This window comes from Falco rusticolus, chromosome 3 (genome assembly GCF_015220075.1).
Source record: "Falco rusticolus isolate bFalRus1 chromosome 3, bFalRus1.pri, whole genome shotgun sequence".
NCBI lineage: Eukaryota > Metazoa > Chordata > Aves > Falconiformes > Falconidae > Falco > Falco rusticolus.
The window spans coordinates 84,776,716-84,791,232 of NC_051189.1; the positions used below are offsets into that span (position 1 = coordinate 84,776,716).

General features: G+C 45.1%; 1 non-coding gene across 1 annotated transcript; it reads right to left on the reverse strand.

Moving 5' to 3' along the window:
* Nucleotides 1–1,150: 1,150 nt before the first annotated feature.
* TRNAF-GAA lies at nt 1,151–1,223 on the reverse strand. The gene has a single exon. It is a non-coding gene; the product is annotated as a tRNA-Phe (tRNA).
* Nucleotides 1,224–14,517: the final 13,294 nt, after the last annotated feature.

The window sequence follows — 14,517 nt, forward strand, 5'->3', positions numbered from 1 at the left end:
TGATGTCATTGACATATGCACAAGTCGTTATTCACATCCTGATCAGAGAAGTAATCTCCTGGGAGAGCTGCAGGATCTGATGGGGTTATGTTCAGAGCTTAAAGAGCATCATCAGAATGAAAGAGAGAAAGAAGAGGTCTCTGTTTTGTTATGGAGAAAAGACTGGATGAATGTTGGTGTTGATCTTTGAGAAACCGATAGTCAAAGGTTTGCTGCTTCTCACTTCTTTTTTTTTGACAACTGGTAATTCAGATCTTTTCTGTTTGCCTGAAGGTCTCCATAGATCAGGAATTAGTCAGAAAGGGATGGAGAACAAAACACAAAACGCAGTCACCTAGTTGTAAAAATCTTTGGGATGCTGGTACATTGAATTCTATCATTTTATAAAGTTCACCTTAAGAGCAGAAAAGGTTCAGGAAAGTGTAGCAAGCTTCATCAGAGATCTGGACCTGTTTCCCTATGAGCAACAGTTAGACACACCAGAACTCTTCAGCCTGGAAAAAATGTTAGGAAGAGGACTTGCTTCAAGGTCAGCTGTGATTCACACTAGAATTAGCTTTTTGATAGGGTATTTTTACTTTTCCCAAATCACAGTTTTGATTTCCTGCATGGTCCCATACACCAATATTTTTGCTGCAGTCTTTGAATTGTAAAACTGTGTCCCTGTTTCATAGACCCAGAACGACTGACGTTGGAAAGGACCTCTGGAGGTCATCTGGTCCAGTCCCTTTTCTCAAGCAGGGCCAGTTTCCAAGAGCCATGTCCAGACATCGCAAGGATGAAGGTTCCACAGTTTCTCTGGGCAACCTGTGCCAGTGCTCAGTCACTCGCACAGTGGAAATATTTCCTGATGTTCAGAGGGAACCACCTGTGTCACGTTTTGTGCCCGTTGCGTCTGGCCCTGGGGACAACTAAAAAGAATAAGCTCCATCTTCTTTGCACCCTCCCTTCATGTATTCATATACAGTGGTAGGATACCTCCTGATACTTTCCTTCTCCAGGCTGAACAGCTCTCTCAGCCTTTCCTCATAGGAGGTATGCTCCAGCCCCTTGTCATCTTTATGACCCCTTTTTGCTGGACTCTTTCCAGTATGTCCGTGTCTCATACTGGAGAGCCCAGCACTGGGCACAGAAAACTACAGGAAAACACTGCTGAAGCCCGGGTTTGAACCAGGGACCTTTAGATCTTCAGTCTAACGCTCTCCCAGCTGAGCTACTTCAGCTCTGCTGCAGGACAGTTTTTCACATAACTTGTTGGAAGATAATGAACGCTCAGACTTGCACCATTCAGACTGGTTCTGTGGACACTTGACTCTTATCCTGTCACTGGGGACCACTGAAAAGAGCCTGACTCAGTCTTCTCTACACCCTCCCTTCAGGTACTAATGTACATTGATGAGATTGCCCTCTCTAGGCGTTCCAAGGGACTCTGTGCATGGCTGAACTACAAAGGGTTTCAGAAGCAATGAGAGAAGTGCAGGAAGTGAGTTTCATCAGGAAGTGTTACACACAGGTTGCCCTAAAACCTTTCTTCTTCCCCAGTTTGAGAAGTCTAATTTACAGATTGCTAGCAGCTGGGAGAACACAGCAGAGACACTTTTCTGTGATCTTCTTCTTGACATTATAGTTGTTTCCCCTGACTTCACTACGGTCCCAGCTTCCCTTCCTAGTCTGCTGTGGAGAAGCAGTGCCCCTACAAATGAAGCAGTCAGGGACTAGTGACACCCAGGGTAGGAAAACCCCTGAAACCTTTGGGATTTGGGTAGAGTGTGACCCACCTATTGTTCTGCAGGCAACTGAACCATGACTTTCATCTCAAATACAATCCCACCATAAGAACTCCATCCCAGTTGCCTAAACGTACACATTCAGCACTATCTGCGATACCTTAGGCTATCCCAGCAGTTCCACAGCTCCTACTCCAGAGGACTGTAGGCTTTCTTCATGACCCATCTCACATCTTTCAGCCCTGTGACTATGGCTTGAATGTTCTTGGGCTTCTTAAAAAGCAGCAGGCACCTAGGAAAATAAATTGTGTTTTCCTAGGTCAGATCAACAGTCCATCTAGTCCAGTCCTCTATCTCTGAAAATGAGACAGGGAGACATTCCACAGGACATCATATAAGTGTGGTCCATCCCCCTTGTGCCATATTCATGAAGTTGGAAGGAACAACACTGAAGAGCTGGTCATTCAGCATCTGTCCCTGGATCTATCACCAATGTTTAAACACCTGACCCGACATCAACTACCAGAGACCAATAAGGTCAACAATTATCAAAGATCTTTGAAAGAGAATAGCTGTGGTGGATAAATACACAAGATAGGAATAATTCTTACAGCCACATTTTCACTGGTAACACCCCTCCAAGCAGGTTTTCTCAGAGACTGGACTAAGCTGTCACTCCATAAAGCACACATCATCCATGCTCTGTTGGCTCTAAGTGAGTGGGTGACATGGAGCCATCTGTAGGTTTTTCCTAGGAAAGGGAGATCTGCCAGGTCAACTTGTATGGAAGCCTGGATCACCTGTGATTTAGCTCTGCCCTTCCAGCTGTCCCATTTTTGCTTCACCAGCTTTCTCCTTGTCAAGCAAAGTGACTGCAGAAACCAAAGCACTTCTGTTTCTCACCAGCTTTTCTGAGACAGGAAGAAATGATCCCAACGTGGGAACTGTGCTATTTGACAACCCACTCTGCCTTGCTGGAAATACTCAAGCTTCATCTGGGTACAAAATTGCTCCTGAAAGATGAGCTACACTACCACTTTGCAAACACTAGCAGTGCTGGTGGAAATGATGAAGTGAAGGATCTGATAAAGAACAAGCCTTGAAGGAAGTGCTACATTGCAGTTAAATTAGAAATCTGAGAAGCTGACTTGGTGGGAAGCTGGCTTATTCAGATGGTGAAACATCACAACTGAAAGTCTATGAGTAAAGTCATCAGAAGGAAGACTTGTATTGCAGTTTAACATGTCATATGGAAGAAGCTGGAAGCTTAGACTTCTCCTCATTGAAAAGAAAGAAATTAAACTTATCCTTCTGGCTCAATTCAGACCTAAGGGCTGGAGCTCCATAGGCAGCTCTGCTATGGGGAGTGAATGAAGTAGAAAGAGTGAAGCTGGGATGACTGCTCTGACTGCCTGCTGGGCAGGTTAAAATTGAAGCTTTTAGTGGATGCTACTTTCCTGAGCAAGAGCTGTGGACACCTCTGCCTACCATGCACTTGTCCAGCTCAGTGTTGCACTGTGCAAATGCAGAGATTCAGGAAAACTGCTCTGACAGTCTATGCATGTCATGAAAAAGGCAGATAGCCTCCGTGGTCTCCTGCTGGAAAAATAACCTGTCACTGTGACACTTACTTCTCTCATTGAGACTGTCCCTGTTTCATCTCTGCTCCCATTTATACCAGACATTTTCTAATAGGTAGCCTTGCACTTCATCTTTGATTTTCTTCTAGTGGTTTCCTCAGGTCACTTCTGTGTCCAGGGGGTCTTCAGAGTGTGGGCTTCCCATACTCAAACCCCCATGTTGTTATCACTCCCCCTGCAAAATCTTCTGTTTCACAGAATCATAGAATTGTTTAGGTTGTAAAAGACCTTCAGGATTGAGTCCAACAGTTTCCTTCCTGCCTTCTCCCTCAGACATTTAATAAATTCCTCTCTCTGACCTCTGCCTCCTCTGGGCCACAATATCCTAGATGTCCCTAGTGACACTAGGACTGCAAGGCACACAGGTTGTAAAAAAGACCTTGGCCTTTCACTGGATGGAGAATCATAGAACTGTTTAGGTTGGAAAAGACCTTTAAGGTCAGCAAGTCTGACCATTAACTCAGCAGTGCTAAGCCCACCAGTAAACCACATTCCTAAGTGCCATGTCTACATGGCTTTTAAATGCCTCCAGGGATGGTGACTCAACTACTTCACTGGGCAGCATGTTGAAATGCTTGACAACCCTTTCAACAAAGGAATTCTTCCTAATATCCAATCGGAACCTCCTCTGGTGCAACTTGAGGCTCTTGTCCTATTTTTTGTTACTTGGGAGAAGATATCAACACCACTTCATTACAACCTTCTTTCAGGTAGTTGTAGACGGTGAGAAGGTCTCCCCTGAGCCTGCTTTTCTCCAGGCTGAACAACCCCATTTTCATTGATGTCTTGAATAATGTCTGTTTTGTTTTGGTGCCCCACCCCAGGTAGGAAGTGAAAAAAACCTAAGGAGTGGAAATGCGTAATAAAGCCACCTCTGCACAGGGAATTACTGTGTAAACCATGTTTATTCAGCCTGGAAAAAGAAAGGGTAAAAGGAAGGATATTATAGGGTCTAGAGAAGAGTCATTAAGGGTTGATTACTTGTTGAGTCTTCTGATGCAGGAACTAAGGGTTACCAGTTGAAATGAGCAAGTGTCAAACTCAGAATAAAGAAAAAGAAGCAGTTTCTTCACACAACATCTAGTTATCTGTTATATCTGTTATAGATCCCCAAAGTGTAGAGATTTATGGAACAAAAAACTCCACGAGGAGTGTGCAAATATGAAACTATCTGCTTTGGTTCATGCAGTGCCTGAGCCACAAATCTCTGGAGATTAGGAGAGTATCTAGTGATATAACACGTCATTCTTTTTCTCTGTTATTATACTCTTCTACAGGTATTAACTCATGGAAAATGTTGCAGACTGGATTTTAAGTTAGATGTTCTTCTGTAGAGCTTCTCTGGCATCTACTTATACTCATACCCTGGCTTCTTGAGACGTCAGTAAAGTGTCAGCTTGTTAAACCATGTTGGCACAATGGCAAGAGTTGTGCTGGAGGTGTCATTTCATGCCGTCAACTGTTTGATCTACCACTCCTACACAGGTGTTTGAGGCTTTGGCCATGTCAAACAGATTATAGGAGATCCTTCTGTCCCCACTTTCCCTCCTGCCATTCTTCCAGTTTTCCTATCATTCAAGGTGGATCTACCTGAGCTTTTAAAAATATCCATCTGGCATCAGCCAGATGCAGCTTTCAAAAGTTATCACATTAATTCCACACAGAAAGCCACCACTGAATGCTTATCCCAACAGTGAGGTGCCTGGCCATGTTGAGAGGCATGAAGCTGGCCTTTGTGGGCCAGTGTGGGTTCACCACTCCTTGCTGAGTGCACTTTTTTTTTAATGGGGTTAAGGCAGATGGAGGTGCAGGAGAGGTGACCTTTTCTACCCAACTCAGCACATCAGATTTGTTACAAATTTTAGTTCATTGCAGACTTCCTTGCACCAAACTATGTCACTGATGGGATTTTGTCCTATTTCTCCACTCTTAATCCAGCTATCTGCACCAGGGGAGTGACAGACAACTGCAGGGTTGAGATGCTGTTGCTTTTCACATACTGACATGGGTCTGATGTGTCAAATAAAGCACATGTTCTTCCTTTAGGTTTCTTGAAATTTTTCTGTCTCATTACACTGAGTGGGCTTCTGGTTTACTTGAAAAGTGTTTCTAGCAATTATCTCTATTTTGTGCTCTCTGTTTTCTTTTTCTTTCTCCAGACTTTTCTGAAAATGATCTCATTAAGAACATGGAACAACTCCTGTTTCTGAAAAAGGTTCCTTGAGGTTTGCAAAGGTCTCCCAGCAGGAAGATTGCTTGTCTCCATTTTCCTTGCAGTTCAACAGACCCCCAAGTGAGCCCATTAGCAAAAATGGACTGCTTGAAAAAAAAAAATCTACAAAATATGCAACAGTAGCAGCAATAGCTCTGAAATGTAAGGCTCCAGTAGGCAACAAACTACATTTGCAAACCTCATCTTTGATGGCAGTTTAATATGTTGGAGAAAGAATGAGATGACGGCACAAAGGGGACTGTGGGTGCTACCTACTGCAATAGCTGTGAGGGGATGTGCTAAACAGGATGGAATATTGGGCCTGAGATAACTCAATTGTTGTTTTGGAGACATAAATGCATCTTTGAAAAACAAAGTTAATGAAGCCCCACTGCCAAACTATGCCTGTCATGTAGTCCTTCTACCTCCTTAAGTCTGATGTTTAAAAGATGCTGTGATTGTTAGCCAATTCTTTAGGCACGTGTATGTGTGCACGTGTGACTATGGGTTCTTTAGAATTTTGATTTAAGGTTTGGTTTTTAGGGATCCAAGCTGTGAATAACAGCACTGCTGTCCTTATGCACAGTATCCTTGTGCTTGAAACATGTACCTTGGACGGAGGGATGAGGGCTGTGGCCCTGCTGCTGCCTAAAAAAATTATCTGGATCTGGGTCAATATTTGCAGTCTCCCCTGTACTGAGATACCCACATACTGACTGGTAGGTAGACAGTGAGAGAAACCCCAGACCTGGTGTTTAAGTTCTCCCCAAGTCTGAATCACTCTTTTCTGAGAAAATTAACATTTTACTATTTGCTCTAGTGAGTCTTATACAAAGAGCGAGACCTGAGAGATCTCGGATGTATTTCACTCAGAGTGATGGTGGAATTTGGAAAAATGGAGGTCAGTGATCACCAAATTTCTGTTTCCAATCAGGCAAAGGAAGGTATTTGAGGCAGAACTTTGAGCTTCATGAGGGTACCTGTGCAGAAAAGGGAGGGACATGGTCATGTCCTTGGTTGTGTCCTGAGTGGACCCAGGTTGACCAGACAGCAGGAGAACGCCTGGTCTGAGAGTTTTATCTTGGCGCTAAGTACTGAGAGACACAAGTCTCAGAGTAAATTTGTTCTGTGCCAGTTACTGGATATTGCAATGTTACAGTTATGCTCAGCGTACAAGTCCTTTTGCTTTTCCCAGGCTTTATAACATTTGCAGATCCCTCTCTGCCTCCACAAACTGACAAAGCACTGTGCTTTACCCAGATCTTTCTTTCAGGATGGATCTCCCACTGCCATTTCAACCCATCAAAACTTTATTTTCAGAAGCATAAAACAAATGCATTCAGGAATTATGTTTTTAATAACTGTCAGCAGACCACAGCAATAAAATGGGTACTAAGAAAGCAGAAAAACAGTACCAAGAAAACCCTTGTAAAAATAACAGGTGCATTAAAGTGTGTAGGGGTATGTAGGTTTATTTAAGACAATAAAACACAAACCAGGTGGCACACTACCTCATTAGTAATCCACTTGTTCTTGCCAAACATGCTTTGGTGAGACTCCTTGAGAGGTTTCCCAGAAACTCATAAAATTAGTAGTAAACAACTCTTCTTGGAGGTTATGAAATATGTTCTGACTCTGCCTGGTATCCCAGCCCCCTTCTGAAGTTTTTCTCTGTTTTGCAAAGCATCCAGAAGTTACTGGGAGAAAAATAAGGGAACAAAAGAGAGGGAATAAGATGAGTATAGGCAGAATCCACGGTAATCAGCTTCACATTGAAAAGCATAAGAGTGATTGCTTGGACAGTGATGGTATCTTCATGTATAAATGGGTTTGTTACTTAACTTTGGTGATTCATGCTGTCAGGCACAGGGATGAGGCAGCTGCCAGATTTGATGCTGGGAAGGAATTTTCTCTCCCATAACAGATTGGCAAGGAATTTGCAAAGCTGAGGGGTCAATAAAAAGGGCCAGATACTGTTCTGATGAACATGTGGACAGGCAGGGGGAACATCCCAGAACACAAGAACAGCACTGCCATGTTCCTCCTCATGGTACCAAGCACGCCTCCAAAACCAGTGCACAACCCTTAAGCCCTTTCTCCCACACCACCAGTAGACTTGTAATCCACAAAGGTGGACTTTGGTGGTCTAGCCAAAGACTACTCTCCTGTTTCCTATGGATGAATACTGGAAGAATGGGTATTTTCTTATTTTTCACATTTTTCACATTATCTATTTAATCTATGTTTCTAAAAAATGCCTAACTGAAGCTACATAAGTCTTAGCTTTTAAGTGTTTGGGGTAGGGGTTTTTGTTTCATTTTGTGTTTTTTTGTTTTTAAAGACTGTCTAAAGAACATGTTCCAGATGCCTGGAAGGAAGAAAGGAAGCCAGAAAGAAAAAGACAACAAAGGAAAACAGTGGAGCTATTTAATTGAGATAATTTTAGTTGTTCTAAATGCCACAGGCAATTTGCACAAATATTTGGAGAGAGGAGATGAGGAAGTAAGAAGGAAAAAGTTCTGTGCTCGTCGTTCAGTCCCCACATTAAGGGGAGGAAGGTGTCCCTTCAGAGGTAGAGCAGGACCCTACCTAGCAGTTGTTGGGTAATTGCCTTCTGAGCCTTCACGGCCTCCCCTGCACTCTACCAGGCCACAACACAAGTTCATCCAGACCTAACAGGGCCTGATGGGGAAACCCTCCGTTTATGGGGCTGAGCAAAGAAATACGGCACTCGCAGGGTGGGTAAACAGGGATAGCCAGCCCGGGTGATGGGGGTGCACATCCCTTCTTCATCTGGACCCTTGTGTCTTAGATGAACCCCTGATGAGACACTTCTGGGTCAGGACAAGATGTGGTCACTCCTTGTGGGATCCGTATGCTTTGTGTGTGACTGAATACACATAAGCAGGGAGATGGTGTCAACTTTTCTGTGAGATATGGGATGCATGGCCCGGGCTATGTAATCCAAGATTTAAGACTGGCAGTCTGGCCTGATGGATGTTTGATCAGGTATTCAGAAGGGAGATGGCTAGTTAGCTACATGAAGGCTGGAGCTCTCCAGTTCTGAAGAAAACACAATTCAGAGAGGTGTTTTGAACGTGGTTTTCCAGGAAGGGCACCCTACCCTATAACTATTCTGGACAATGACATCCTCCTCATTAATAATGTAAGTGATAAATATGATTTTTAAGACGCACACACCCCAAACTACAGGTTTGACTAGAGGCTGATGTTCAGTCGGCTCCCTGCATGACTGCTGGCAGAAACATGGGGGTACCCTGATGAGATTGTGTTGCCCTCACAAGACTTGATGAACGTAAGTAGACAAATGATGCTTTTCACATGCATCCCATGCAAAACTTGGGGAGGGAGCTGGAAGATTTTGGAGACCAAACAATGGATAGGAAGAAGGGGTCTGCATGTGCTCATTCTGGGGGCCGTAAAGCTCTAAATCGTAGGGTTTCCCCCTCCTTCACAGACCCCCTGAGCATCACTTCAGAGAGCCTTCCTGGCTCTGAGCAAAGCAGCACTGCAGGGACTCTCTCTCCCTCCCTGATGCAGAGCCTGGGAAGGAGGAAAAGAAGCTATAAACCCTTTGGAGCAGGCACCACATTTGGGGAGCCATGCCCACAGCATCCATATTTTAGTAGTGCCCCGGGGGCACTGCCCTGGCCCATTTTCACCCCCTGCAAAGCTCACCCGGCAAGCTGCCTCCCTTCCCTGTTGGCGAGCAGATGGGGGAAAGGCAGGAGTGTGCAGCAAATCCGATCGCTGGTACCCACGCTGCTCATCCCTTTTGTCTGCCCCTCTCCCTGCTCCCACTCACTCCTTCTCCCCCACACCCCCACCCACCTCACTGTCTCATTCAGGGGTGGCTCAGGGCGCCTCGGGTATCCGAGGGGATGGATACCAACCTCTGCCCGGCTTCTCCTTACGGAACCCATTAACACGGAGCTGCTGCCTTTCCCTCCCCTTCCTCCCAGCGGCCAAGCCAGACGGCTGAAAAACAGAAAATGGGGGTGTGAGGTGGGAAATCCAGGACACTACGTCCTTCCCCACAGTGTGGGTTGGGGTTCTGCGGAGAAGGTCACTGGTGAGGCTCCCGTCTGTGCCAAGCTGTGAGAAACAGTGACAAACGGCAGAGAAACATCAGCTCAGCTGGCCAGATGCCCCTGCATCTCCCCCCCCAGATCCTTCTCTCTTTCTGTTGCAACATTCCTGTCAGGACCCATGGAAAGCTAAATCCTATTGCGCTGTGAGAGCTGCCACCACCTCCCCAGCATCTGCTGGGCTGAAATCAGGAGCCCAGCAAGAGGGCAGCGCTGCCTGTCCCATCCCCGTAGCACTACAGCAGGATCAGCTCTCCCCAGGTCATGCCCTAGGGACATTAAAAAAAATATTTTTTCAATCCTTAGTAATCTTTCACTAAAATAAAGCATAAATAACCCTGGCTACAATTATAACCTCTGATATTTTTTCCCCTTTTTTTCTTTTTTCCCTTTTTTCTCACCCCCCCCCCCCCAACCCTCCCCCACCCTCCAGTCTTGGCCTTGCTAAAGTTGAACAGATCTGTGGGGACAAAATGTTCCCTTCTTAGCTGTCAGCTTCCCAGCTGGTACCAGCCCTATTGAAAGACAACCTCTACAAGGAGAAGGGAGATTGAGTAAATTCCTATGATCACGTGGAAAGACACTAGCAAGGAGAAAACTGGTGTCAGAATCACTTCTGTCCCAGATGTATGCTTCTTAATTTTCTGTCTTTGAAGGGTGCCTCCTTCCCTGTCCTTATCTTCCTCATGATGTCTTGGAGCAGACTGCACCTCATGTAGGACCTGCAGTCCCTGCCCCATGGACCTTCCAGGTCTCAAGCTTTAAATAGGTCTTACACATGGACCTTCACCTATTGGCTGCGTGCTCACAAATACAGACCTTTCTCTGTGCAGAGATATGAAGCCTTTGCAGTGCTTTGTTCCATGGACCTGGTGATTTCCAGCCTGAGATCACCAAGCAGTTGTGACCAGTGGGGGGGTAGTGATGTACCAGTGGCTGTGGCACTGTGCTGAAGGTTGGTTGGTGGGTTTTTTGGTTGGTTTTTTTTTTGGGGGGGGGAAGGGAAGCTTCTGGAGAGCTTTACACAGCAACTTACTCCCTAGCTCCTGCTAGTCCTGATCTAATATGTCTTTTAGTGATGTTTGGGGCCTCATACATTTGGAAAGAAGAAATTAGTACAGTCTGCTGCTTGCTTGTCACGTTCCTCGTTTTTCCCTGAGCTACCCTGCTGTCCCTAATTATCCATCTCTCCTTTACAGGGACTTAAATAATGGAAATGGAATAGCTGGTTGAATTAGGCTGGGATAAGGATGCTTCCCTTCAGAAATGACCTAACATTACCCTTTCCGTTATTAGTGATGCAGGCTCCCCATTACCGCGTGAGGCAGCTGCTCTGCTGTTATCTTGAGCTGAAGGGACACAACTCCTGCACTGACTCAAGCTGTGGCTCCCTGTGGCTAGGAGAGATTAGCAATGAAAAGCAAGGATGCTTAGGGGAAATCCTTTGTTAACAACGATGCTGGGGCGGGAGTGGGGTGGAGCGTGGGGGGTGGGGCAGGGGGAACGGTACAGGGACAAAAAAAAGAAATAGCTTAGAAGAAGGAGAAGCAAAAAGGAAAAAGTTGAAAAACGTTAAATTGAGTCACCTTAATGCTACAATTGCTAAAAACAGGTGAACGGTGGCCTAGTTTACAGATTTACGGTGACAATGGTTGTGAGAACAGCTAGTTGAAAACTGACAGACATCAACATATAGAGCTCTGGAGAGACAGTTTTGGTTGGCAACAGCAGTCTCATGTCCCAGTGCATCTGTGGAAAGACCTTGTGTCCTTTTGGTGCCCTTTGTGATGCTTTCATGTAGCCCACTGCAAAGAGCCAGACACACATTCCTATTAAAAGAGAGGTAGAGCATCCCATACCCCATCACTGAAGGATGTTCATGGTCCATGGGCGAGGAAATCACTGTCCAAGCACTACAAGAAAGAAGTAAGTAAACAAACCACATCCACAAAATAAGTTATAATAATGCATTTAATGTTTCCTTTACTTTTAGGAATGTCCCAGCACTGAGCAGACCTGGGTTTAAACCCTAGTGCCAAATTAGCCAGAGCATGGCTTCAAACCTGCCTGGAATGTTGTCCAGAGACACCTGTGTGGCCAAATCCTAGCCAGGCTGGCATAGGCAGGTTTCAAAATGCCTTGGGATTTCAGTCTGAGTGGGGCAAATAAAGAATTTAGTGGGGGTTTATGCATGCCTGAAGAGAGAAAAGCTACCCATCTATTTGATAAGGCAATCCATGGTTCAGGCAGAGAAGAGGTTTTTTAGATGAACAGAAGACTAAACTTAGACATTTGCAGATGAAGGGATTTCAACCTGAAAACAGAAAAAATTCCTGCTTAGCATGTCCCCATTATGAATCTGGAGTTCTCTAACTCAGGCTGGGGGCATCAGCCAGAGGGAAGTAAATAGGGAATTTGAGAATGAGATTAGCATGGAGGTGTTGACATAAACATGGCTTTTGTTGCTGTTGCACATTTTGGAGGTAACTACAATACCATGCACACAGACTTCTGCATCCCCGATAAATCCAGACCTGCTTTGTCTGAGCACTCCTTAGCTTCCCCTCAAGGGAACAGAGCTGTTGCCACTCACAGGAAGAGTAGGATGATGTAATTTGATGGGGAAAAGGGGCTGTGGTGGGACTGGGACTGGCTGCTAACAACCACAACGAGGCAATATTTTCTATTATGGCCACTGGTATCTCCCATTGCTTCTTCCTCCCCACAGACCGTCAGGGAGTTTGCAGCTTGGAAATCTTCCCATGAGCCAGTCTAGCTTTGCTGATGGAAAACCAGGCTCCCACCACCCCTAATGCCTTTTCCATGTGTCCTAGTCCAGGAGAGAAAATTCACGTAGGTGCTAAGAAAGTGAAGGAGAGGCTTAATAACACAGCCTCACCCATGGGAACAATGTCATGTCTCTGAGGAACAGGAGCAGGTAAGCTATGGGGCAGTCTGAACCACTCTCTCCCCATCATGTGAGTAGCTGGTACTGCCAAAGACATGCGGATGCCCATCTTTCCCCTGGCTCACCACATGATCAAGGGTATGGTTTGACAGCCTGGCAACCTGCCACCAAAAAAGACAATGTCCCATTTTCCCTGTGTGGCTGTGATCTCCCAGAGCTCCTCTACCATCACTGCTGGGCTCATCTCACACTGCCATAGGGGTGTTAACATGAAACCCAGACAGAAATGGCAAAGCAGAGCCAGGGCTTCAGGGGAGGGTGGGACTGGCTTTGTGGACTGCAGATAATCCTTAGATCAGCATGGGCACATCATCCTGACAGACGGAGAGAAGCACAGCTCTCCTGGACTGGTGGGACTCTGTCAGCCAAGCCACACCAGGAGATGAACCAGGGCTGTGAGCTTCACAGCCACCCCACTGCTTTTCCTGATTTAGCAGACCTGTGAGTTTCAGTTTTTACTGCTGAAGAGGAGTGAAAAAGCACTAAATTCAGAAACTTTTACTAGAACACTTAAAAGGGGCACCTTAAAGGGGGGCATATAGGGAAGAAACAAGCATGCGGCCAAACATGGGTCAGATTCAGCTTTCAGCCACATGGCAAATGAAATTCCATAAAACAGGTATGAATCAGGCCCTTCAACTTGGAGCTTGCTTGTTTTGCTAACAACAAATCTACTCTAACAATTTGTCAGTGATGTGCACAGGAGGAAAATGAAGTTCATTTGCAGAAGTCTTCCTATTTGTGTTGACCTCATGAGGGTCGTAACAGCCAACAGCAGAGTTCAAGTCCTTGCCATGAAAAATATTGATATCTCCTTTGACTTTCTTGATTTAGCCTCAGGCAGCTTTGAGGAGGCAAACACAGCGCAAGGAGGCACTCATTAACATTTCCTCTGCCCAGTGAGGAAACGAAAATAACAAACATCCCATTAAATAAGGAAAAAAAAACCTCTATAAAATGCAGAAGATATTTTTAGTCTGAAAACAAAACACTCTATCTTCCCCGCAAAGTAGCGCTTTTCAGATGAAAAGAAAAAAGGAGAGAACTTGCAGGCTCCTCCACACCAGAAGGAGTAGCATTAATAATAATAATAATAATAATAATGATCACTGTTAGTATTGATAGCGGGCTGCCCTCAGTTTCTCACTTCCTTCCCCATCCTCTCAGCAAGTGACGTGTGGGCCCCAGCCATGGAGGACAATGGGTGGCCAGGAACAATGCAGCCATTGACGTGAACCGTGTTTTGAATGTGAAACTCTGTGTTGTGAATGCCAGCTTCAATGCAATAAAGTGTTCCGGTGCTGGAGATGGATGAATAGAGACATACGGTGTAAATTAAATGTGTTATTCTTCTCCTATTTATTTTTTAAAAATAAATTAAAATGTCCAAAACCTTGGTTTCTCTTGATTTTTTTCCCCCTCCCTGAGGGTTTTGCTACCAAACAAATAACTGGCCAGCTTTGTCTGGTAACCTGTAGGACAATTGATAGAGATTGAAAAGGCATAGAGGCAGAAGGGAGGGATTCTGTTTTGTTTTGTGGGGTTGTTTTGGGTTTTTTTCCCTTTTATTTTTTCTTGTAGGAGGAGGAAGCAGTTCTGGAAGTATAAAGGAAAATTCTAGCACAGCAGACATATGATAACAGCAAATACCTTGCTCACAAGTAGAAAAAATAGTTCCTGCAAGAATGTGGAATTAATTGCATGCTGGACTTCAGACTTCTAACTTCAGGCACTTTATAGAGTCCTTGGTGAAAGACAGGGTTCTCCAGACAGTGATTCCGAGCAAGGAACGCAATGCACATTGCAGTGCGTAATTGGGAAGGGACCCTGGCATCACAGTAGGGTAATGCAGCATCTAGCA